Source organism: Patiria miniata, unplaced genomic scaffold (assembly GCF_015706575.1).
Source record: "Patiria miniata isolate m_02_andy unplaced genomic scaffold, ASM1570657v1 HiC_scaffold_16, whole genome shotgun sequence".
Lineage (NCBI taxonomy): Eukaryota > Metazoa > Echinodermata > Asteroidea > Valvatida > Asterinidae > Patiria > Patiria miniata.
Window position 1 is genome coordinate 1,144,163 of NW_024037054.1, and position 27,233 is coordinate 1,171,395.

Below are 27,233 nucleotides of genomic sequence, written 5' to 3' on the forward strand. Positions count from 1 at the left end.
CCTTTCAGTCCTCAATATGAATTTTTAAAAAGCAAAGTGCTGTTCAAGTATTACATTAAACCTTCCACAATTTTATAAAGAGTTAATATTTTTTTATTCGCAGGAACTAAACTCAACAAAGACTGTACAAATTGATTTACAGCCAACTAATATGAAAGCACAAATATTGTGGGGTAATAACTATATAAAGTATAAAAACAAGCCATTGTATTTAAGCAACTGGATTAAATCCAACATCATTTACGTTAATGACCTTCTGACCGAAAATGGTGAATTGTCAATTGAGTATATCAGAGACAAACTAATTAAGAAACATAACTGGTTAGCAGAAATGTACACTTTAAAGAATGGTTAACAACCCTAGCAAATAATTTAAACAAAACTCCCTTTGGAAAGGCAGGTTCAAAGGGTGCTTTAAGCAGTTTAGAAAATATTACAATTAAAGAAATATACAAGGTTTTAATTGACGAAAAGAGTAAAACGCCAGTTGGTCACAAGCGCTGGGAAGATATACTAAATGAAGAAATACAGTGAAATTCTGTGTGGAAACACAAAATTGTAAATATAAAAAGAAGCTAAGTTAAGAAACTTTAATTACAAATTTCTACACCGCATACTACCAACCAAAAACTTATTGTATAAATGGAAAATTGTAAATAATCCGTTGTATTGTTTATGTAACGAGATTGATGATTACAATCATAGTTTCGTGATATGTGTACATGTACATACATTAAACTTTTGGAATGAATTTGCTCAGTATTACCAAGCGATAACAAAACATTATTTTGAATTGCCAAAAATGTTTAATTTAGTAACAAGCCTTGATTTCGAATTTGAAATAAATTTGATTATAACAATAGCAATTTATTCCATGTTCAAAGTAAGATTAAAGACATATCAAGACGATAAGTGGATCAACACCTTTGACACTTTCATTCGAGAACTTTAATTACAGAACAAAAACAAAGTCTTATGGAATAAGTTTTTGTTATTACATGTTATTTTAATTTAATATAATGTAATGTAATATAATGTAACTATGTATTAAGTACGTATGTTTTTCTAAAAAATGTAAACAATGTTGCGAGAAATAAAAGCGCTAGACGCAATAAATGATAAAAAAAAAAAGAGATACTATCGTATCTCGGACAAAATTTCTTTTTTTTTTTTTTTTTTCCAGGGTAACACGTCATAAATATCTGTTTAATCCATCTTTCCGAGATAAATTATCAAACTTATCAACTTTGACACTTTCATTCGAGAACTTTATTGGAGCTAAATTACAGAAAAAAAAACAGTCTTCTGGAATAAGTTTTTGTAACATGTTATTTTAATTAATGTAATATAATGTAACTATGTATTAAGTACGTATGTTTTTCTAAAAAATGTAAACAATGTTGCGAGAAATAAAAGCGCTAGACGCAATAAATGATAAAAAAAAAAAAAAAATACTATCGTATCTCGGACAGAATTTTTTTTTTTTTTTTTTTTTTCTTCCAGGGTAACACGTCATAAATATTTGTTTAATCCATCTTTCCGAGATAAATTATCAAACTTATCAACTTTGACACTTTCATTCGAGAACTTTATTGGAGAGCTAAATTACAGAAAAAAACAGTCTTCTGGAATAAGTTTTTGTAACATGTTATTTTAATTAATTAAATATAATGTAACTATGTATTAAGTACGTATGTTTTTCTAAAAAATGTAAACAATGTTGCGAGAAATTTTTATTTCTCGCAACATTGCTAGACGCAATAAATGAAAAAAAGAAAAAAAAAAGAGATACTATCGTATCTCGGACAGATTTTTTTTTTTTTTTTCCAGGGTAACACGTCATAAATATCTGTTTAATCTATCTTTCCGAGATAAATTATCAAAGAAACGTGGAAACGTGGATAGTCACTTTAAGCTTCCGCAAAAAAAGTGCAAGTAAACGTGTGTTTGTTACTTAGATAATAAAAGTATTTATATTTTTATATAAAAACCAATATTATTATTAGATAATTTTTTTTTCAAAATAATGTGCAAGAAATGAAATGAAAATGAATGAATAAATAAATAAGAAAAAGAGACTGATGCAAAACTACTCTCTGACTGAATTGATCTCTAATATACAAAATATGTACCTATAATCTAATCAAAATTGTAATAAAATTAAGGCGGCCTAACCGTTATCGATCTTGCATGACCATTGAGAGGTAGGGGGAAAAAATTGCCTGTGAAAATTTTAAGAGCGGTATAATGTCAAGAGGTCTTAAATGCTGAGAAATAAGTGTTCATTTCTGGATACAAAAAAATTATGACATATAGAAAAAAACCTGATACATATTGAATGAAACCGACTTGTATTTGTGGGACACAAAGATATTCAAGTAATCGGCTCAGCGGGCGTAAAAAGACTGGAAAGACATGAAATATAGACATCTAAAATACTACATCAATCTTCACAGGCAAAATAAAAATACGTCATGGGTATCCATCCGTGCAAAGGAACACGTAAATTGAAGCTGTCATCCGAGTACCTTTTTACGATGTCAAAATTAGTATTTAACCCTTTAGTGCCTGAGAGTATTTACCGGCTATTAAAATGAATACAACCGGTTTTGGCTACTGTAGGCTTACTTAATACAAATTTGTAATTTGCATTTTAAATTATGGTAATAAAAATGTTCACATATGTTTAACGAACCCTAGGGATCCAAATCATATATCAAAATATAAAAATCTTGATCAAAGGTGTTCCTTTGTCCACACAGCATCCACTTCAATTCGGTCGTCTAAACCCTAACACAAACTGCGTCGCATTTTTTTTTCGGAAGGATGACGACATCGTAACAAGCAGCTTCAGAGACCGGGCTGCACCGATCTTTGTCCACTTCTGGACAACGGGAACCATTCTGCAGGTGAACGATTGACCTAACTTTAATCTTCTCCTCTCTTCGGAAAACTAGCGTCGGAAAACTAAACAAAACGACATTCCGTTATATTGTTCCTGCTGTCAGCAAATTGCAGCGACGCGTGAAGACACTACCTCGACCATGAAGACAACACAACACGAGTCGCACGAGTTGCACGGGTTTATGGACTAAAGAGGCGACACCCGAAAGTGCCCACGATTTTGAAACTTTCCAAAATGGCAGTCTTCCATACGCGTTGCTGCCCTGCCTGAAATATATTGCTCTTTCTGTTTACTTCCACCACAAAAGCCCTTCAGAAAAAAAGTAACCGACGATTCCTTGACGAAAAAAAACACCAAAAACGTCGTTAGTATTTGCTTCAAGCGGCGCATTGTGCGCTTTAGCGGGTCGCAGTAAACGTTGTAGCTGCATAACCGTCGTTGTGTATCTTTCTTCGTCTTGTTGTGCGTCTTAATGGGCAAGTCGTAACGGACAAATATGGGAATGGACCTATGTGAACGGACCCAAAATAACTTCATGTGAATTTAAAAGGTAATTAATTGTGAAGATCAATGTGACTAATTAGTCAGGTTGTGCACTAGAAAACATTGCAGTGTGTCTGATCGCGTCGTGTCAATAATCTTCATGCTTCGCTGTATGTCTTAACAACAATCTTAATGCGTTTCGGTGAGTGCCTTCATGCGTCGCTGTGAGCGTCTTCACGCGTAGCCGTGTCTTCAAAGGTCGCTGTGTTTGTCTTTATGCGTCGCGCTGTGTGTGCGGTTACTGAACCTCGACGAGTCTTCAAACTTCGCGGTGTGTGCGCCGTGACAACAATCCTCATGCGTCGTCACGCGTCATTGTGAGTGTCTTCACGCGTCGCTGTGAGTGTCTTCAACGGTCGCTGTGAGTGTCGCGGTGTCTTCTATCGTCGCCGTAAGCGTCGTTTAAAGACGCGGTGTATGTCTTTCTGCGTCGCTTTCTGCGTCGCGTGGCAATCAAGATTGCGTTGCGTTAAATGTCTTTAAACGGCGCTGTGTGTCTGAAAGCGTCGTGTCAACAATTTTGCTTTGAGTGGTCGCGGTGAGTGTCTTTCTGCCGAGCGTCGTTAAAAGACGCGGTGTATGTCTTTCTGCGTCGCTTTGTGTGTTTTAAAACGGCGCGCTTTGTTTGAACCCGTCGTGTCAAGAATCCTCATGCGTTGAAGTGAGTATCTTCAACGCGACGCACAAAGGTGCGTCGCGTTGTGTGTTTTAAAACGGCGCGGCGCGGTGTGTCTGAACACGTCGTGTCAAGAATCCTCATGCGTTGAAGTGACTGTTTTCACGCGTCGTTGTGAGTGTCTTCACCCGTCGCGGTGTCTTCACCCGTGGCGGTGACATGTCCTCAAGAGTCGCCGTAAGCGTCGTTCAAAGATGCTTTTTGTTGTTGTCTTTCTCCGTCGCGTTGAGTGTCTTCAAACGGCGTGGTGTGTGTCTTATCGTGTTGTGACGACAATCTTCATGCGTCGCTGTGAGTGTCTTCACACGTCGCTGTGAGTGTCGCTGTGAGTGTCTTCAAGCGTTGTATGTCTTTCTGCGTCGCGTTTTGTCTTAATGTGTCACGTTGAGCGCTTCATACGGCGCGGTGTATGTCTTAACGTGTCGTGACAACAGTCTTCATGCGTTGCGGTTGAGTGTCGTTAAAAGACGCGGTGTATATCTTTCTGCATTGTGTGTGATCATGCGTCGGGCCAAGTGTCTTCAAACGGCGCGGTGTGTGTATGAACGGCGCCGTGTGTGTCCCAACCCGTCGTGACAACAATCTTCATGCATCGCGTTGAGTGTCTTGTCGAGTCGATGTGAGTGTCGCAGTGTCTTCAAGCGTCGCGGCAATCGTCGTTAATGGTCGCTTTGTATGTTTTTCTGCTGAGCGTTGTGTGTGATTATGAGTCGCGGTGAATGTCTTCACGCAACGCTGTAAGGTGTCGCAATGAGTGTATTAACGCGTCGCTGTAAGCGCCGTTCGAGGTCGTTGTGTGTGTCTTTCTGCGTCGCGTTCTGCGTCTTTAATTGTCGCGTTGAGGTGTCTTTACGACTCGATGATGAGTCTTGCAGTGTCTTCAAGCGTCGCGGTAATCGTCGTTAGAGGTCGCTGTGTATGTCGTTCTGCTTCGCGTTGTGTGTCATGCGTCGCGATGAGTGTCTTCAAGGATCGCTGTGAGTGTCGTATTAACGAGTCGAGGTAGTGTCGTTAAAGGTTGCGTGGCATGTATACACATGCATCGTGTTGTCTTCGTTGCGGTAAGCGTTTTTAATAAAGACTAAAGGGTCTGGAACTTCAAAAAAATCAATCGTTTGTCTTTGCCCGAGTCGAACTGGATGAGCTACTTGAGTAGTCTTTAAATTGGCGCGGTGAGTGTCTTTACACGTCGCTGTGAGTGTAGCTGTGAGTATCTTCAACGCGACGCACAAAGGTGCGTCGCGTTGTGTGTTTTAAAACGGCGCGGCGTGGTGTGTCTGAACACGTCGTGTCAAGAATCCTCATGCGTTGAAGTGACTGTTTTCACGCGCCGTTGTGAGTGTCTTCACCCGTCGCGGAGTCTTCACCGGTGGCGGTATGTGTCTTCAGGAGTCGCCGTTAAGCGTCGTTAAAAGACGCGGTGTATGTGTTTCTTCCTCGCGTTTAGTGTCTTGACACGTCGCTGTGAATGTCTTCAAGCGTGGCCGTAAACGTCGTTAAAAGTCTTGGTGTATGTCTTTCTGCGTCGCGTTCTGGTGTCAAATGTGTCGCGTTGAGTGTCTTCATACGGCGCGGTGTGTGTCTTAACGTGTCGTGACAACAGTCTTCATGCATTGCGATGAGGGTCTTCACGCGTCGCTGTGAGCTTCTTCGCGCGAACCTGTCTTTTAAGGTCACTGTGTATGTTTTTCGGCGTCTCATTGTGTGTCTTAATGTGTCGTGTTGAGTTGTCTTCGAACGGCGCGATGGGTGTCCAAAGGCGTCGTGTTGTTTTGTCTTCAATGCTCCGCTGTGTATGTCTTAACGTGTCGTGACAACAGTCTTCATGCGTTGCGGTATATGTCTTTCTGCGTCGCGCTGTGCGTTGAGTATCTTCAAACGGCGCGGTGTATGTCTTAACGTGTCTTGACAACAGTCTTCATGCGTTGCGGTGAGAGTTTCCACGCGTCGCTGTGAGCGTCTTCACGCGTAGCTGTGTCTTCAAAAGGTCGCTGTGTATGTCTTTCTGCGTTGCATGGTGTGTCTTCATGCGTCGTGTTAAGTTGTCTTCAAACGGCGCGATTGGTGTCTAAACGCGTCGTGTTGCTTTGTCTTCAATGCTCCGCTGTGTATGTCTTAACGTGTCGTGACAACAGTCTTCATGTGTTGTGGTGAGTGTCTTTAGCGTCGCTTTGAGCGTCTTCACCCATAACTGTGTCTTTTAAGGTCACCGTGTATGTCTTTCTGCGTCGAGTCTTTCTGCGTCGCGCTGTGTGAGAATTTGCAGAAATTCACCCTTTTCGTCCCCGATATCATAAGATTGAATTTGAAACCCAATGTCGGAAATTCGGAAATTCAATTTTGTGATATCAGGAACGAAAGGGGCGAATTCTGCAACAAATTTTGTGATATCGGGAACGAAAGGGGCGAATTCTGCAACACATTTCGTGATATGGTGAACGAAAGGGGCGAATTCTGGAACTTTTTTTTCTTTTTTATTTATACATTTTTGGACAATATTAATGATGGTCAAGTTAACGACGAGACTTAGTTTTCCCAGGTTATTTCGTTTTGATAAGTGACGTTAACCACTTCGTTTTTGCCCTCCCCAATAATTTGTTAGGAAAATGTTCTCAACTCTTAGGCGAAATACGTGTACATTAAGTAGAAAAATATTATATGGAACAAAGTTAATGCTTTTGTTCCTTCATGCTATTTGTCTACTAAATGTACCTGTATTTGGTCTGGTTTTTGGTCTGTTATCAATAACAAGAAAAAAAAATAACAGAAATATAATACACTCTGTCTAGCCACTGCACCACAGCTGACGGCTGTGATTCAACATACTGCAAATTAGCTACTTGAACCGATTTGGGGGCATCAAAACTTACTTGAAGGTGTAAATGTAAAATGGAAAAAACAATAACACATTACAAATAAGGTGAATGACATTTACAGTTGTGGTTTACATTTATGTAAACAATTGTTTACATAGATGTATATATGTACCACAACCAATAATCTGTTAAATGAATGAAATGAATTAAATGGAAACAAATTAAGCCTTTATATTAAACATTGAATGAGAAATAAAACTTATGAGCTAGTGAGAATTAGAGATATCACAAATTAACGTCACCTGATAAAAAAAAAACGGTGGTCAAAAACTATAATATTGAATGACTAAATAATATTTAATGTGCTCCTTTTTTAAAAAAAAAAAAAAAGCGCTTCACAATTATTACCCCTGTTCATCAGGCCACTAGCACGAGTAAGCGCGGTGGAAGGAAACGAACGCACTGCTTGGGTTTGTGTTATGGAGAACGAGGCATTAGATATGCATGTAAATGGATGTCCTTTGGAGAAAAAAATCGCAGCCCGCCTAGTGTCCATGAGCATCGAAGTGCTGCGTCATTATGGCTGGGTGAAAAAAAGGTACTTTCCTTTACACAATGCTTGTGCTTGTTTGGAAGACATGACGCAAGGAACATTGCAGAGATTGATTGGCTGAACCAGGAAGATGGCAACGTTAATCTGAAATGAAAATGTCAACAAAATAGTTGGACATGAATAAAGAGATGAAAAATTAACTTGGACAGTTTAAGCACAAATGGTTGAAAACTCACTTAAGGGAAAAAAGTCCTGTTAAATCTGATGCACAAAAATCGGCATAGGCGAAAAACAAGGCCTTGTTCACAAAATTACGAAAAAATAATCCATCATTTGGTTCATCTATACTTTAATTGCGTACCAAAAACAACAACAGTATATTTTGAGAACGAAAAGCTCATTATCGCGGGCAAGTGCGCGGCGTTCGGAACTCCAAAAACCAAAGTAGATGTACGTGGATTTAGTTCTACGTGATCGAAACAAATCGAAACCTCACTGTGCGAACATCTGGGCAAATAAATGGGCTAAAAGGAAGACGCCAGTACGTGCGAAAAAAGTGCAGGTGACCATTGTCAGAAATGACAATGGCAATGAATGCATATATTTGAAATATATATTTTCGGCGGCCATGCAAAAAACATTTGGTTAAATGTTTCCATTCGTGTTGAGGTGGAACGAAACGGTCAACTTCCGAAATTATCTTGATCACAATGAGATTTGGTAAAAATAATAAAGAATGAATGAATGAATTTTTATGAAAGCACAACGACGACAACCAATGTTAAAAAGGCGATAAGCACCGAGTTGAGTTCAAGTTGCGGCGGGATAAAAAAGTTTTGTCTTTTCCCTTAGATCAGGAGCCCCAAAAGGGTCGGAAGGAAAGGAGCACCATAGAAATAAAAAAGGGACGCCCTTCCCATAAGGACAAGATATGGCGATAGTAGGGTCCAAGCGAAATGGTGTCACGCATATGAAAGCAAACGAGAAAACCACAAAACATACCTATTAAAGATGTAAGTAATTACATAATAATTCGTAGCCGTAGCTCCGTGCATAGAGCTCCATGTTTGTAGCTCCGTGCTCCGTGGAAGCCCGTTTCAGACACGGCCTGCCGGACGTTGCATGGCCTTATGGGATACTTACCCAAGTAACCGGCTCGGCGAGTCGGTTACTTGGGCTAGGCTCGAGTAAGCGCGAGAAGTCACGTGAGAGGCAAATCGAACGCTGTCGCACTTGCACGAGTAAGCGCCGGGGAAGTAATCGAACGCACTGGTCTTTATGTCCGCAGGCATTTTGGGCCCTGATTTGGTTTTAAAAATGTACTTGAAGTACCCTGTTCATCATTGCGTTCCTGTCCCTTGCTCATAGGTTATTTTGACGTGGTTGTGATTGAAAAGTTCGTTGGGGGATGCTGAACAGAATAGTAGTTGTATCTGCTGTGTGTCTGCTTAAAGGTACCGTCAAAATAAGGACTCCGTGCCCCCCCCCGTTACACCACTGCCGACATTTATCAAGTTTGGCCCCCCCCAAAAAAAATCTTCAATCTTTATTTATTAGCAAAGAGAAAATAGGACGTGTTCTATGGGCGTGAATTATATGCCCAATCATTGTAGAATAGCTTTGATGCATTTGTTGACTCTAAGAACATGGGTTTATTTAGACACCTCGTTTGGACAAGTTCTTGCGGAGATATAGATTGAAGTTCATTTTTAGATAATGGCGCCTGCCGGATGCTAATTTGCATATTAGGCATAAAATACATAAATTAGTCATTGAAAAATGGCGTAAATGAATTTGTTGACCCCTCGATTGATACGTTGGGAAGAAATGTTGCAACCTGACGCCACTTTTTTTTTTCATAAATCATCTCGATGAAGGTCATTCATTGCAAAAATGATGACCACAATCGTGGACTGAGAAACATTCCTAATCACCGACCAACCGATCCCGTTAGCTCGGTGGTCGAGTGGTAAGACATCTGCACTAGAAAGCAGGAGGTTCGAGTCCCACCCGAGTGATTTTTTCCAACTTTCACTCGGGAGGTAACACACTGAGTATAAAGTGTTTAAAACGTCGGTGAAGGGCAAAACCTAATTTGATTTATATCACCCCGGCGCAAAAATTCCATCTTATAATTTTCCCAATTTTCGTTGGGAAATGACTGTCCTCAGACTTTGTACACAATCGCGCGGAAGTGGCGTACCTTTTGTACGGACCCCATTTCACGCCTCCATAGTCAACCCTCCAGACTATGGTTGAAATGTTAACATGGCAAAGCTGAATTTTCCGTTACCGGCAAAGGGCTCCGTCGCGAATACCACGCGGACGGACGCCATTTGAAAATAATGCGCTCAAAGTGTATAAATCTATTTTGTAAAACCCGTATTAATTCCTTAATGGGAATGTACATCATTGGCTTTTGCTGTTATTTTCAGAAATGAACTATTTGAGGGGTTGATATTAAAAAATTCAAACATGTCAGTATAACAATATTTGATCTATTGATCAAATATTGTTACACTGACATGTTTGAATTTTTTTGTTCGAAAATGCTGTAAAAACCAAGAACAACAAAAATCCTCTAAATATAAAATGGGTCAGTTTACAGATGCCGGAAACTGTAAGGTAAGGGAACCAGTCTAGCTGGCCTGCACCCGTTCATGAACAAAATTTGGACTGGAAAAAAAATTAGTAAATTTAAGAGCAATAGTTGAAAAACAGTTAGGTTTTTCCAACGGTGATCGGCCGACCGTTGGAAATTTTTACAAAAATAACATTTTCTTGAAAATGACTTCACACCAGGTGCCACATTTCTACAAGATGCTTTAGACTGTCATTTACCAACATCCTAGTAAGGTATTTCGTAAAAACTTGGTAGTTTTATTTTATGTTTGCAAATGTTGTACAAATATTCCCTTTAATATATAAAGCTATGTATTTATGCTTTGTCACGTAATCCGATCACAATGAGATTTGGTAAAAACAATAAAGAACTACAGGTCAAGGCAGTTGTTGAGTTTACAAACGCAGGGTGGTCGAGCCGACTACTATTTCATTGACACAGCCCAGTTTAGTAATGAATAGTTGTTTTGTGTGTCAGAACAAAGTTTTTTTTTGATGGAATTTATTTTTTTGATATGGTTGGTTTCTTTTATGCTATTCAGAAATTTAAATTTCAGACTTTTGGGGAAATTTACAACTATATGCAGTATTGTACACCTTTTGAACTTTGACGTTGGTCTGACCTTCCCTAGGCCGCCAAAACCGGGCACATCCCTCTTAAATATCTTCTAGCGACCTATACAGTAAAGTGTACCAAACTTTGTGCTTAAATCCGGCGTGTCACGATCTTGCCCAAAATTAGCTCTAAGCCACCGGACTATTGTTGCCAGAGGCAATCATTTTACAACCTCACGCAAAAACGAACACGATAATCTATTAAGTTTTAAAGATACAGCTACAACCATTTTCATCTTTGGACGGAAGTAAAGGTCGAGCGAGTTTTTGTAAAAAAAACAAACAAAAAATATTCATCAATTAATGGTCTATGAGTAGGTGGGGTGTCCAACCTTCAAAACCGTCATTCTTAAGTGTCACACCCCGTGCATTTCGAAGGGAGCACCGCCTAAAAGACCCCCCCCCAAAAAAAATTACCTTTAAATTAGAATATCGCGCACAAGCACGGTTCCAACGCCAAAAGATAGTTTTCGATTAGTAAAATATATCAATGACCGATTACTTAAGAATGAGATATCCCGTGCATAACATGCTTAATAATGGCCTAATTAGCGCTAATTATTGACCGTTAATTATAATTTTGAGCACAAGAGCAAAACCTTCACTAATTAACGTGCTATAATGCAAAATCCAAAACTTAAGAATGGATATTCCCGTGCATTTTGTGCTTAAGAATGAGCTCAGGAATTAATTTTTTTTATGTGTTTAATTAAGAATGAGACATGCGTATCAGACCGCAAAACAACCCCTAAATTCGCGAAATATCGAGTCAGTAATTAAACAAAAATAAGCCCAGTAAACTGTAAAATAACAGAATATTATATAGTTTTGGAATTATAACACATTATTTGTGAATTATGAATGCTTTTTCAAAAACAAATTTCCCCCAGTGCAGTTTGGCCCTCGTTGAATTCCGTATCTTGGCCATCACTTGTCACCCTGTGCAACAAAACCTATGAGACTTGTCTGAACAATTGGGTTGTATGTATAAAAACTAGTAAATGCTAGGAAGTTTAAGCAAAAAGTAAAAGCATTTACTTTGGAGTACAAGCATTAAGGAAAAGCAAATGCTTGATTTCGTATGAATTAAAGTTTTCCTTTACTGTTCAGCATTTACTAGACAACAGGCAGCAAATGCTTCTTACTGTTGGATTGTTTTCATGGACGAATGATTGCCAACAATAGGGTTTCTTTTGTGTGTACGAACTGCCGCACACACACAGGGTTTACACGTGGTGTAATAGTCCAAATCAAGGTGATGCACACAGTACATGTAGTAGTACAAACATTTTGATCCTCAAATCCAGCAAAAATGATGACACTTTTCGGCAGTTGCAGAATACAAAAAGTATACTTTCATCATTCATGAAAATTGTAAAGGTCCACAGTGTCCTGTAGACGTCCTGTAGACGTCTCAATTGCATAAAAAATCACAGACGTGTTAAAGTGGGTAAAATCACACCAACATTCGATAAGATTCGATGAGTTTTGTTTATTGAAATATCAAAAAAAAAAAGTAGTTTGCAAAGATTGGTGACCTAATAAACTAAACAAATGATTTCATTTTGTTCAGTCCCCAGGATGCCGTTGGATAAAGTTTATCTTTAATCATTCCGTGCCGTACTGAATTTTACGCTAACACTTCTCATATCGTGAACAAAATGCGAAATTATCGTTTCTAATTCTAGTAATAAAATACATAATAAAAAAGCATTTAAATTGCGCATAAATGTTAGTCAAAATACAGTGTATGGTATTATATGTAGTTTATTAACGTTTTGTGTCAATTTTGGGGCGATTAATATTAATAAATGCAGCAGTTTTTGCGCAGAAGTATTTGCTTTATATTTTCAAGGTTGCCCCAACCTAGCCTTGAAAAATGACCAGTAAATGCTTGAAATCTGAAGCATTTACTCTTTTTATTCATACGAAATGAAGTAAACACTTCTAGTCTAGCGAAAGCTAGCCAAGTAAAAAGTAAATACTTTTAGCTTTCAGCAAATGCTTTCCAGTAAAAGCATTTGCTACATTTTTATTCATACAAATGCAAGTAAATGCTTAAAAATGGGTAGTAAAAGCAAATGCTAGTTTTTATACATACGACCCATTTTTTAGTGTTTTCTTAGGTAAATGCTTGAATGTTTTCCCTGCTAATTTTGACTTTTTAGGACATATTATCACTTTCTGATAGCTGATAGGTCACTGAAGGGAAAAATTAGTGATGGCCCAGATATGGGAATCTTCCAAAGTGCTGTACCAATAAAAAAAAAAAAACACTACAGGTCAAGGCGTTTGAGTTACAAACGCAGAGTGGTCAGGCCGGCAACTTTTTCATAAGACACAGGCCCAGTTAAGTAAGTTATGAATCATTTGACGTTTCTGACATAAAGGATCACGAAAATGCAACCAACTTTGTTTAAAACAAAAATGTATCACATTTCAGTATACATTTTATGTACACGTACAAGTTATTTCTTGTTTGATGACGTCATCAGTCCAAAAAGGGAAAGTGAGTACTGATTTAGTTCGGAGAGGAAATATTTCCATTATGGAGTTAAAATAAGGCATGAAAGCATAACATATAAGTGTATGTATTATTAATCTGATAATAACATCTAACTTCCGGTTTGATGATGTCACAGCATTAAAGATCCAAAGGTCAACATTGTAACGGATATCATTAATTGGGCTACGAAGAAAGTCATAAGTGATCAAATGATAAAATGAAAAAAAAGAAAGATCATTTTCAAATTCTCCCTACAGTAACTTCCGGTCTGATGACGTCATAATTTTGAAACCTTGCAATGTTTTATGTAATTGATAAAAAAATAACAAGGGGTGATTTGGACAGATGGTTTTTTTAAATAAAAAGAGGAAACCCTTTTTGATGTACCGCTAGAGGACGTCCTTTTACATGATGACGTCATAATGCTTTTTGTGTTCTTTATTCCATTCTGATCACTTCCATTATTTATTTGCTTATAGTAAAAATCTCCCGCTTTCGAGTTATATTCAATTTAAACTGCACTTCAGGTAACGGCGGAAGTGAAGGTCAAGCGGTTTTGTGCCCGGGAATAAGAATTGTTGCCCGAGGCATCATTCACAACCTCACGCAAAAACGAACACGATACCTTTTCTAGGTCTAAAGATATAGCAGAAACTACTTTCACAAATGTGGCCCTTAAATTGCTTGTAATTTGAAACCCGATGACGTCAGATTATTTAAAAACATCTTCGGACGGGGATGCATCTTTAACGGTGTAATAAATTTCAGTTAACATTCTATGTACACATACAAGTTATTTCTGGTTTGAGAACGTCATTAGTCAACAACGGGAAGTGAATACTGATTTAGTTCGGAGTGGATGTTCATTGTGAAGTTAAATAACGTATGAAAATTTGGAGAATATAAGTGTATGTATTATTAATCTGATAATAACACCGAACTTCCGGTTTAATGACGTCACAGTATTTGGAAGCAAAAGGTGAACACTGTAATGGTATCGTTATTTTGGCTAAGATATACGACATGGATCAAATGATAGAGTTAAATCATATGATAGAGTTAAATGATAGAGTTAAAGTTACGTCATCACGCTGTTTTTTTGTTTGTGTCTGGCATTCCTCATTTAACACTTTCAAAATATATATGTCTGTAGTATAATGCTTTTGATTTATATTCAGTTTTTAGTGCACTTTCGGTAACACCGGAAGAAAAGGTCAAGCGGTTTTATGTCTGGGAACACGAAATATTCTCACGGCATAGTCTACAACCTCACGAAAAAAAAACGTAAACCGTTCGGAAGAAATTTTGCTTTGTTTTGAATTCCCCTAACTTTGACCTGCTTTTAGACCCGGAAGTAAAGGTCAAGCGAGTTTACGTACACGCCCAAAAATGTTTATCAATTAATGATCTATCTGATTACAGAAAACAAACATCATTGATAATTGAGATCAAGAGTTATAGGTGAAAATAATTGGTCACTTTTTCAGATAAAATCACTTGTAATTTGACACCTGATGACGTAATCATGACGTCAGAGATTACTCTGCTGATTTAGTCGTTTTATTCTATATATCTATATAGAATAAAACGACTAAATCAGCAGCGCGTGCATACGCGTCATAGAGTGCGCACAAATGTTCCCGTTCCGTCATAGACTTGACTCAAGTTGGAATTGCTTTAAGTCGGTATCTCAAAAAAAGGAGTAAAAATTCAGTGCCGTATAACAATGCGCACACACTGTTTGTACATCATAGATAGGAATACATGTGTGCTCGAGGGTTTTAATCACTCTGTTTAAAGGGGCACTAGGTCCTGAAATCCCCGAAAATGTTAGTTTTGGATTGTTTACTTAGCCAATTTCAAACATCTGGTTGAAAGGAAACCAACCTAATGTCTTACCGTTCCCGAGAAAAGACGGGGGGGGGGGAAATACACGCTTGTTTACATCGAACATGACGGAGTACGAATACGTTTTTCGTGTCGTTCTCATGTACCCTATACACGTTGTGTGTCTCGGGAACAGCGCGCGGTGACCAATCACCAATGCAAAAAATGTGTTTTCTTCAGCGTCCGCGAAAGGCTTTACGCGTACGAATGAAATCACAACTAGCATCCAAACAGCTCGAATTTATGGGGTCGCAAAAGTGGACCCCGAAATTCGTTCTCGCACGCATGATACAGGAATAACACAAAAACGCCCAGTTTTGAAAGGAAAGTTGTGTGGATGTTTATATCCTACTTTTAAAAGTTATTTACGATCTTAACGAGACAACATGCAGTATCACATTTCATATTAATATTAACAAACTGGAAAGGAAAGGAATATTTTCGAGAAGGCGTGGACGAATGATCGCGAAAACACGCACTTGCACGTTGTGAATTACAACACCAAGTACACGATATAAATCCATTTCTAGCCAATTGCGGGATGCAGGAAGGAAGTTTCCTATCCAGGGTTTACTATTGGAAACAACGTTTGAAATAAAGTAAGCACTGGAGACGAGGTTGGAGGCGAGGGTAATTATCAGCACCTGCACCCAGACTCTAAGCGGTCTTAAACAGAGTGATTAATACCGATCGAGCACATATTTATTCCCATTCATAAATACCTTTTCGGTCAAAAAAAAATAAAATATTTCGGTAAAAAAAATCCCGATTTTATTCAACAAGTTCACCTCATGCTTTTTGAAACATCCCTCTAGCTAAATAATGGAGAGTTCAGCTGGCGATTAAGATGTAAACAACCCTTTAATGGCGATTGACGCGCGCGTGGCACGTTCTGTGTGTTGTCACGGGGTGACCGCTGTTCACCCCCAAACCCGGTCATTATCACGCAGTGAAGACCGGTGTCACATGAAAATTCGACTCCTATGAAAATCGGACCCCTATTTCCCTATTATTGGTTGATCCCTCGCACGTGACAGGTAACTGTCCCGAAATGATCCTAAAAATAGCACAGTATCGCACTCACGCGTGCGCAGTACTTCCAATGAGTCCACATTTCATGGAGTTGGATATTCACGCTACACCGGCTCCTCACACTGTCTATGATCTATGCCTAGAGCTCTATGATGCCTAGACAGTAGTAGCCGTGTCACGCACACACACCTGTTTGACCTCAGTTCTAGCACGCATGGCCCAAAAGCGTACGCGAGATTTTACAAGATTTACTCGAGACTACAGAAAAACACAAAAAGTGCATCGATACATGCACTGTTGGCCATGATGGCAAAATAAGTGAAAAGTTGAAATCGTGTGCTTTATTTTGATAACAAAAATAACTGGCCTGTCAAATAAAATCATATTTTTTTCAACAAAATCGAGGACCGATAGTTTTTAGGTGTACATTCTATTCTTAAAAAGGCCAAAACAAATGGCAAGGCTTAGTAGATAGAGGGAAAGTATACGCTTCGTTTTCATGTGAAACACGTGTAGGAGACTTCTAATGTTTGGTCCAGATCGCCGTTTGAAAAATGAGGACTTTTGCGAGATTTCATGATTTGCAATCACAATGTACGCGTGTAAACGTACGCCGACGTATTTGGCCTGAAAAAAATTGTGAATAGTATATTCGCAATGAATGACTTATGAATGTTAAGCAGGCCATACTCGACTCGAGCGCGAGCTCGACCAATCAGTGGGCGTATGGGTCACAAGGTCACACCGTGTTTGGGTTCCTCGCTCTATGCGGTGTTGTGAAAAATGGAAGTTATTGGAAACTTAGGTGTACATCGAATTCATTAACGACATCACGTTCACGAGATTTTTTTGGTAGATGAAGGTTCACTCTTTCGTTTGATTACTAAACATTTGGGAGACTTTGGTCGTTCTCGAAAAAAAAACGGAAATTTCATGACCTAATTTTTAGTCAATTTGTCCGTGAAATAATATCGTAAAAATGCATCGAAATCCTTTTTTTTTTTTTTAGAAAAAAAAAATACCTTGATAGATGTATGAAGTAGGTCTTTAACTACCTAAACCAACTTTGTTTGTTTGGATCAGTTGTTGTTTGCCATGAAAATTACGAAATTTCTAAAAACCTTGTTTTGGCCATCGCTACGCGTGACACGGCAACGGACTGCAAAGAAATGCATTAGGGGATGACAAAATTTCAGTATACATTTTAGGTACACGTACAAGTTATTTCTGGCTTGATAATGCATTCTAGTCAAAAACGTGAAGTAGTTCGGAGTGCATAAATGTTCATTGTGAACGTCACAGTATTTGGACGCAAAAGGTGAACAGTACAGTGTTATGGATATTCGAATGCAGTGTTTTGTAATGCAATATCTATGATCAGTGGCGTAGCCAGGAAATTTTCAGTGGGGGGGGGGGGGGGGCACTGGGGGGGGGGGGGGACAAGGTTTCATGGGGGGGGGGGCAGCCCCCACGCCGCCCCGTGGCTACGCCACTGTCTATGATTATTATTTATATCAGGCTTCCAGCGGTAAAAATAAATCAGCGTATTGTATGCTTTCATAAAAAGTTCCCGGATGACTACAATAATAAAGTAGCCGGTTGACTGCAATAACATTGTTATTGCAGTCATCCGGGCATCTTCGCTGGTTCCCGCTTGATCAAGAGCATAGAAAGTCACAGTTGTCAACCACTCAACAGAGCGTAAGCGCGCGTACCGTACGCGTGGAACACGGAACACGCCGCGCGCATGCAGCGCCCATAAGGCCAGGTATACGTGCACTGTTGTCAACAATTACAGTGGCAGCTTCAAAACGTTTGATGAAAACGCGTTAATGATGACAGTGTGTTGAATTGTGCTTCTTGCGGATCAAGTCAGCCTTGATATTAATAATAATATTGGATGGCTTGTTTTCGGTGGATACAAGAATATATTGCACTCGCTATGACACTATTGCACTCGTCTTCGACTCGTGCAATATTGCTTAGCTCGTGCAATTTATTCTTGTATCCACCTCAAAGCCATCCAATATTTTATAATTATTATTTATATCAGGGTTCCGGCGGTAAAAAAGAAATCAGCATATTGTATGCTTTCATAAAAAGTTGACTGCAATAGACCGCTTGCAGACGCGATCGATAATTGACGCGCGGAGGTGCACGACGCCATGTTATGGGACAACATGTGCATGGATAGATATACGTCTGTCCCAAAACATGGCGTCGCGCGCCTTCGCGCGTCGATTATCGAACGCATCTGCAAGCGGTCTATAACATTGTTATTGCAGTCAATCCAGGCATTTTCGCAGGTTCCCGCTTGATCAAGACCATAGAAAGTCACAGTTGTCAACCACTCAACAGAGCGTAGCGCGCGCGTACACCGTCGAACACGGAACACGCCGCGCGCATGCAACGCACAGAAGGCCAGGTATACGCGCACTATGAACAATTACAGTGACAGCTTCAAAACGTTTGATGTAAACGAACAAGATGTAATGAAGACAGTGTCTTGAATTGTGCTTCTTGCGGATCAAGTCAGCCTGATATAAATAATAATAATAATATTGGATGGCTTGTTTTCGGTGGATACAAGAATGTATTGCACTCGTGCAATATATTCTTGTATCCACCTCAAAGCCATCCAATATTATATAAACATGATATACACGTAGATATAGAAGAAAAAAACTTGATCGGCAGTGCGTACAGACGCGCGTTCTGTCATGGGCGGCGCCATTTTGTTAGCGCGTGGGGCAAAAGTTGCGTTACGCGCACCTTTTTTCCCCGTAGGTTTATATGGAAAGACATATTTTTATGCCCGCAAAAGTGATATTTTTTTTCAACAAAATTCAAAATGGGTCATCAAGCTGCATGTTCATTTCGAAGTTTGGTCCATTTTATTTCTCGTATTTATTTCCCCGATTTAAAATGCTGGTGCGCGTTGCTTAAAAAAACCTTGCATCCAGCTCTTTTGAGTGTTATTTTCTTCATCAACAAACAGAACAATGATCATTTTGAACGTCTTATTTCCGTAGTTGTTGTGCTGTTCTACAATCTAAATTCACGGCAGCTTTTAAGGGATAACACCCAGAACATTTTTTTTCTCCATTGTCCCTCCTCAGGGTATATGTCATACGCCGTAATCAGATGTAGTTTTGTAGTACTTTGTACTGTTGGACAATGGGGGGAGGCGGTGGGGTGCACGCCCCTCCCAAGCCCTTCAATTCACAAACTTATTTTTAAAAAATTAAACAATTCAAATAAATGTGTGTTATTTTGCTCTGGATCTCTAGTGGCGCGCGTATCCCGGCATCTGAAAATCTTCAAGAAGGCGCAAGAATCTCACAATGTTGAACAAAATTTTACTAAAAGTAGAACACAATGTAAATAAACTTGAGGAGTTAATTAGGTTATTCAGAAGTCCAGAACATTACGGGAGTGTAATTTAATTTCATTCGAAACCCGGTTTTCAGGGGCAATATTATTGTCATTAAAAGTCAGACATATAATTATAATGCAATCCAAGTAAATTGTTCTCATCCCAAAAAGATAATAATTGTAACACAAAAAGATAATAATTGTAACACAAATCTCTAAAATCATCCATGGAAACATTTCACAATTTTCTTGAATAATTCAACGGTAATTTAAAGCAGTTTTTACATTCTACGTTTTTCTTTTCATTGCTCTTCATAAACAATGTCTTTATTCACATTTTATCAGATAAGCTGACATTTATGTGGAGATTTTTAGCAACGCGCACCACCATTTTGAAACGAACAATAAATACGAGTGGAAAATGGAGCAAACTTCGAGGTAACTATCCAGCTTGAAAATACATATTGAATTTTGTTGGATACATAACAACTACTGGTAAAAAATGTTACTTTTATGGACATAAAAATGCAAGTTTGTGCACAAACCTACGGGAATGTAGGTGCGCGTAACGCACGTTTTGCCCCACGCACTGCGCGTAGAGCGTCTATGCGGGAACGGGAAAATTTGTGCACACATTCTATGGCGCGTATGCACGCGCTGCCGATTTAGTCTTTTTATTCTATATCTATGGATAATGCATAGCTCGTGACGCAGGGCTTCAACCGGTGAATGTTCGAAAACCCGATATAGAAAGCGCCCGCTGATTGGTCAAAGTCTAGGAGGTCAAGAGGCGGGGTCTTGCCAACCTCGTGCCCCGTGGATACCAACCTCGTCCCCAGTGCTTACTTTATTTCCATAAACCCTGGATAGTAAACTTTCTTCCTGTATCCTGATTCGATATCGCAATTGGCTAGTAATGGATTTTGATCGTGTACTTGGAGTTGTTATTCACAACGTGCAGTACGTGTTTTCACGGTCATTCGTCCACGCCTTATCAAAAATATTCCTTTCCTTTTCCAATTTGTTCATATTAATATGAAATGTGATACTGCATGTTGTCTCGATAAGATCGTAACAGTTTAATTAAATAAATCGCGTTTTCGTAACTCACGCTATGTGCTCGCGCTCCGACGAATTGACTCTGTTTTTACCCCAGACACTGCATACAAAAACGAACGATAATGTAACGCACATGCAGGCACCAGACTATTTCTCATTTGCATACGTGTTCAAAAATCTTGCACATGCAAATGATCCAATACCAGGGTGAGAGATCAGGTAGTGATGGGCGCGTACTGCTCGTCACCGTGGGATCGAGGTTGCGTGGATACGATCTCGCAGCGCCATGTTGTTTCCCATCATGCCTTGCGCGATCGTAGTGTAAAGGAACGAGCACGCGCCCCTGGAGTCGAGGCTGGGGTCTTGCCTAATTAATCAGCGAATCTGCTGACATAATACACCCATGGCATTAGCGCCACAGGTCTCTTACAGACTAGGGTTGTGCCCGACTACTCAAAAAAAGATTGATCGTAACAACTCTAAACAAGTGGTCGGGCACTCAAAAAGGTGATAAGTACTATCATGGAGATAGTCCATGGTACTTTTAAGTAGGGTCCAGGTTACTCGGACTTACACTTAAAGGTATATAGTCCATCATTTGTAATTTGTGCATTTTGTTCGTTAGAAGCAACAAAAGTGCTCAAATCTAAAGAAGGGTCCTACAAAAGCGCGTCAACAAGCGTCAACAAGTTTTAGTAGTCGTTAAGTGCGCGTCAACAAATTTTGTATAGGCCTTTGAACAATAAAAACAGCTTTATATGGTAGAAAAAGCAATAATGAACATCTTCTGCATATCAATTGAAGTTAAAATTACTTAAAAAGTGGATTTCCAGCGCGAAATCTACGACGAGTTTTTCGGTTTAGTATTGGCCGCCATCTTGTTTGAGATCTACATACTACGCATGCGTGGAGTGTACCATTCACGCATAGGGGTTTCTTTATACGATACGCTTAGCGATACCTCGTTTATTAAGAAATTAGGAAAACTATTTTTTTTTTTCAATTATAAATTATGCAAAACTTGGTCACGGTACTTGGCTAATTATTTGACAAATATGCCGACTGACACGGTTCACAATGTCTGCCAAAAAATCCCAATGCAAAAACCAAACGAGGTTACGCAAAGCGTATAGTATAAAGAAACCCCTATGTGTGAATGGTACACTCCACGCATGCGTAGTATGTAGATCTCAAACAAGATGGCGGCCAATACTAAACCACTGCGTCGTAGCCATTGATCTCCATATACACAGACTGGATAGGACATCGCGTACGAACGTGCGTCCGCGCGCGCGTTTTTTAAAAAGGGTAAAGAACACAATTTCGCATTCGAGTTGTGTACACTTTCGAACGGAGGATTAAAAAATGAAGTTGGGTTTTCTTCGGTTTCTTTGTCATTTTTGAAAGAATAAAAGAAACAGAGATCTAATTTGATCAAACTCGACGAGGAGTATAGTCAAGGTGTGCGCAGCATTAGATTGCTGGAGTCGGGAAGTAAGGAGCGTTGAAGAATAGGACAATTATTCGCAAGTAAGTTGTTTTTTAACGAGGCCTATACAACATGGCATGGAGGAATATGAACATGGGAATGACAAAGCAAATTATGTCGCTCTGAGTTTGAGGGGACGGGCCTGTGTGGTAGCTAGCGAGATATTCTGTTCAAATTCCATGCGATCTAGGCCTGTCATGCTCAGTGGTCGGCATCATTTTTCTTTAAAAGACATAGGCCTAAACGTGCATGATTGACCCGGCAATGGCAATGAACAAAAGTTGACTTGTTTAAGATAGTTTATCCGAATAACTTTTATATGCAAAATCTGATTGAATTATGTCTGCCTTGGCTTAACGCCTACCGAAATGTTTCTATTCTTTTCTTTATAAAGAGAAACCGAGGAGATTGTTTATGCTACTAACTTACTGCACAACTGGCCGATTGACCTTCATATCAAACAAAGAACTTCAACAAAGCCATATAGCAAAAACCTCCAGCTGCAGGACTGAGCCGGATGAAAATGGAGAACTTCACGGAGGGATAGAATCGACTGTATCATCCACTGAATGGAACATGCGATGTGATAGGCATCTAAGTGTTGACTTAATCAATTTTTACGATGTGGAACTTTTAACATTGATTGATTTTGGTTTTGGAAAGAAGTTGTGGAGTTCAACGCAAGTATTTTTATAAGCTCCCAAGATGACTGTCACATTATTGACAGTTTGTATGGTGAAGAAAGCAATGAGTACTTTTACGGTTTGAAATTATGTTGTGTACGCCGTTATATAAGATTACTAGCTATAGTCATATACACCGTCATATTCGCTCACAAAAACGATTCCCATTACACTTACAAGTAATTATATTTATTTTCAGAAGTATAGCTAAACATTTAATTGCAAGGCCGTGCGTAGCTTGAATTATTCTTTGACAAAATTAGTATTATAATAGTACTATTTTGGTTTGTGATTCATCTCCTTTCACACAATATCACAAAGAGGTAAACGATGTCATTCCCTGATCAATCTAGGGACGGGAAGAAGTTTTTACTGATTACTTTGTAAAATGAAGTGTTTTTTTTACCTTTTAGATTGTAATTGGTTTATGTTCAGGTTTTTTAATAAATATATCAATCATTTGAATGAATCTCCATACAATTTCTCGTGTGAGTGTTCAGTTAAAAAAAGATGATGTCATTTCAGCATATTATTAATACAACTATTCATTTCGTTGATGGAGTAATTCAGTGTGCTCTAATGACCAATGTGCCAAAAATGAAATGGCAATTTACTTACAATCATTTTTGGGAGGAGGAGGGATTTTTAAAAAAAAAAGGGCAAAGGAAATGGGGGGTTCTTGAATTTCGAAAATGCATAAGAAGAATGTGTATATCAAGAAAGTGTGGAAAAGCTGCTTGGAGGGTAACTCTTCATCGTTCAGGGGTTTTTTTAAGATTGTTTTGGAGGAGCGCTTGAAACTCCCTCCTGTAAGAAAAATTTCACTAAACAATCCATTTTCCAAAGTAAACAAAGTGAAAGCACAATGCGCGTTGACCCGTCTGACAGTAAACGCGCCGCCATTGTTCGGCCGCGCATTCGTGCACAAACACGGCGCGATGTCCTATCCAGTCTGTGTATATGGAGATCAATGGTCGTAGCCTTGTTGCCATTTTGTGATTGGTCAATTAACGACGTTGAAGTACATGTACGTAAGTACGTACGGTACCGTGTACACGTACGGGCGCCGCATGTACATATTATGTTCATCGTACAAGGCCAGATTCTGCAGGTTTTTTGTGTGACACATTTCGTTCACATAATGATACAGAAAGGGGAAAAGAAAAATCATTTCACAAAACCCAACTGTGTATACATCTCGATATTTAAATGAACATTGCAAGCTATCTGCAATGATTCGTTGGACAGTAATCATGTTAATTTTGTGCATAAACTTTGGGAATGGAAGAATTATATTATTCATCTATATTCATGCTTTCTTTAATTATACTTAATAAAAAAATACCTCCCTAATAGTAATACATGTATCTAAAAAGGACTGATAATGCGACCGGAAGAATTACTTAACACTCCAATTCCGTATTCACTTTCATGCATTTATGGGGGTGTGTCTAAACGATTTCACGATGAAATCATAGATCATTTGGAAAATTGGAAATGTGTTTTCTTCCACTAAAATGATTCTGAACGTATTGTGCTGAGTGCGGACGGAACCCAGGATCCCAGGTGCGTAAGCAGCACTACTTGCGACCGCGCTTGCACCTACTTGCACTGGAGATACGAAGACACCATCAAATGAACGTCGTTCATTGTCCAATCACAAAATGGCAACAAGGCTACGACTATTGCGCAGTACTAAACCGAAAAACCCGTCGTAGATTTCGCGCTGGAAAACCACTTTTTAAGTAATTTTAACTTTAATTGATATGCAGAAGATGTTAATTATTGCTTTTTCTACCATATAAAGCTGTTTTTATTTTTCAAAAGCCTATAAATTTTTTTTGACGCGCACTTAACGACTACTAAAACTTGTTGACGCTTGTTGACGCGCTTTAGTAGGACCGCTTTAGTAGGACCGCTAAAGAAGGGTGCTGAACATTTAACGTGATGAAGTTTCAGCTCAGCTTCAGCTGTATAGTTCGAGAAAAACAACATTTTAGGATCTCGATTTCAAATCAAAAGTTGCTGAATCATGTTTTGAATTGGGCCTGAATTCAGCGTCCGAGACACGTTCTCACTAGCCGATTGCAGCTACGCGATGTCGCGCACCAATCCGACGCGTACGTACGTATGCATCGTGCCAACGCTTGCGCAGGCTTCGCCGAATAAAAAATAAACGAACTACTATTAACAGAAATTAAGACACACCTTGGAAAGGCCTTCTTTCGTTGATTTCTTCAAAAAGACAGCTTGCTAGAAAGAATAATTTTACAAGGAGTTTAGTCCACTTACTATCTTTCAACCAAGTATGTTTTTCAACAATAATTACGCCAGTTACTTTTCGGATAGCTGCAAATGATGGACTCGGGCTTGACCCGTGTGTCGTTAAAACAAGAAAACAAGGTTTCAGCTTACCCTTTGGGCAGAGGTCGTTGAATCTTGCCATGTTGTGGCGGAATCGCTGGTTGCTGAAGAAGTTTGCTGAACAAGGTTGCAATCGGCGAGCGAGGCCTGTCTACGTGTCGCAAGGCCAAGGAATGAGAGTTGGTTCCGACGTGGCCTGCAGTTCCGCACTGGAACTGGAAGCAGGTGTGGAACTGGTCGATTCCGAAGCATTGATGAATAATGCGCAGCAAGAAGAGGGCGTACAGGATTGCGAGCATTGGCCTTGTTTGGGTTTTTTCTGCAGCTTCTGCCTGCTTGGTCATGTTGGTCGTCGCCATTATTCTGCTTTCCGGAATGTTTTTCATCGTCCGATTAGTCAGCCAAGTCGTCTACGATGTAGTCTTCAACTCTGGCCCAGCCTTGGGGAACGGTCGGCCAATTTATTCAGTTCCTGACGTTGTTTGATATCCGTGCTGGCTTGATTGGGGCGTGTAGCTAGATTGTTCGTTGGATTCTCCAAACGATGCACGACGGAGTCGATTGAGTTTTTGTTTGAGTTACGGAACTAGTTGCGTTCGCTTTAAAATCTGGATGGTCATCGGCTGTAGTCCGCTGCCATGATTGAACTCAACTTTACTGTCCGATTGCCAGAAGAATCTCTTTGTTTGAATTGTCGCATGAATTGCGTACGAATGTATCATACAGCTGGTGAAGCGAGGTGCTCTTATAGTACTCGAGTGAAATTGTTCAGACAGCTTGGCGTTTACGTAGTACAAGAATGGTTGCATCGGAGTTACGTAACATTAACAAAGCGCGCAAGGAATTAGCGCTTCACCCGTCGTACGATTCCTAGTCCTACCTCGCCATCAGTAAGTATTTTTTTTATGGGAATAATACATGTCAATATCAGGGGCGGATCCAGCAATTTTCGCAAGGGGGGGGGGTTTCATTGGCAAAAAAAAAATCAGAAATGTAGACACTGTTCCCCCGGACTCTTGGCCTCCGTAAAATAAAAAAAAAGGGGGGGGGGGGGGGTCTCGTACCATACTTTCAATGGGGGTGATTCATATACCCCCTGACCAAGTTGGCTCTGTACGTATTTTGTGCAAGGCCGACATTATTTCTAGCAACATTTTTTGGGTGTCGAGCTGGAATTGTTTTTATTTTTACATGTTTTTTTTCCCCATGAATTTCTTTGAAAAAAAAAGCTTGTTTTTGACAGAGCTGGGTTGGGGGGGGGGGGGGGGGGGGGGGGGTTGTCCCCCCCTCCTGGATTCGTGCCTAAATATGCTCAGTGGTCAAAACTGAATTATTGCTGCATTATTTGAATCTTATTAGTGGCCGGAGTGGCATAGTGACAGAATTGCGCACTTTGTGAGCAGCATATGCCATGAAGAAAAAGTTCAGATATGGCATTTCATTACATATTTGGCTCCAGGTGACCTTTGAGAGGTCAATGACCTTTACAAATTCTATTTATACCTATTCTTGAAAACACCACTTTCCTATGACCCAATGTTCATAGGTTTTCATACAATGAAAATTATGACCATGTCGTATATGACCTCTGGTGACCTTCCAGAGGTCAATGAACTTTGTATTGCTCTATGTATACAAGATTTACAATTCAAAACCCGATTTTTTTCTTGACCAATATGAACAATTTTGGTATTCTTGCCATGATATGCATTTCAGATGCGAACCGTTATGCCTCTGGTGACCTTTGAGAGGTCAATGAACTTTGTATACCCTATTTGCTGCTGTTTATCATATTTTAATCTTCTGTTTGCCACTTTTTCATGACCCAAGTCTAAAAAGTGCTAAAGACGTGTATTTTAACTATTATTATACAGTATATCATGAATTAGGACCACAAAAACAATATTGTCATGACCTCTGATCACCATTTCCCTTTTTACACAACTGAATATAAGAGGCACATTGGACAAGCATGACACTCTAAAAGTTACCAGTGGGCTCGGTAAAAACAACTGAGTGTAATAAGTACAACGGAGTGTAACAAGTACACACAAGTGAATACTGAAATGGAGGTCAGACGTCACATGACACGTGATGATGTCATCATG

At 39.4% G+C, this 27,233-nt stretch overlaps 1 long non-coding RNA gene across 1 annotated transcript; it reads right to left on the reverse strand.

Moving 5' to 3' along the window:
- Window positions 1–1,180: 1,180 nt before the first annotated feature.
- LOC119722622 lies at window positions 1,181–26,016 on the reverse strand. Its single transcript, XR_005270463.1, has 2 exons — window positions 25,177–26,016; window positions 1,181–7,637 (listed from the first exon to the last, which is right to left on the reverse strand). It is a non-coding gene; the product is annotated as an uncharacterized LOC119722622 (long non-coding RNA).
- Between the last annotated feature and the right edge of the window lie 1,217 nt (window positions 26,017–27,233).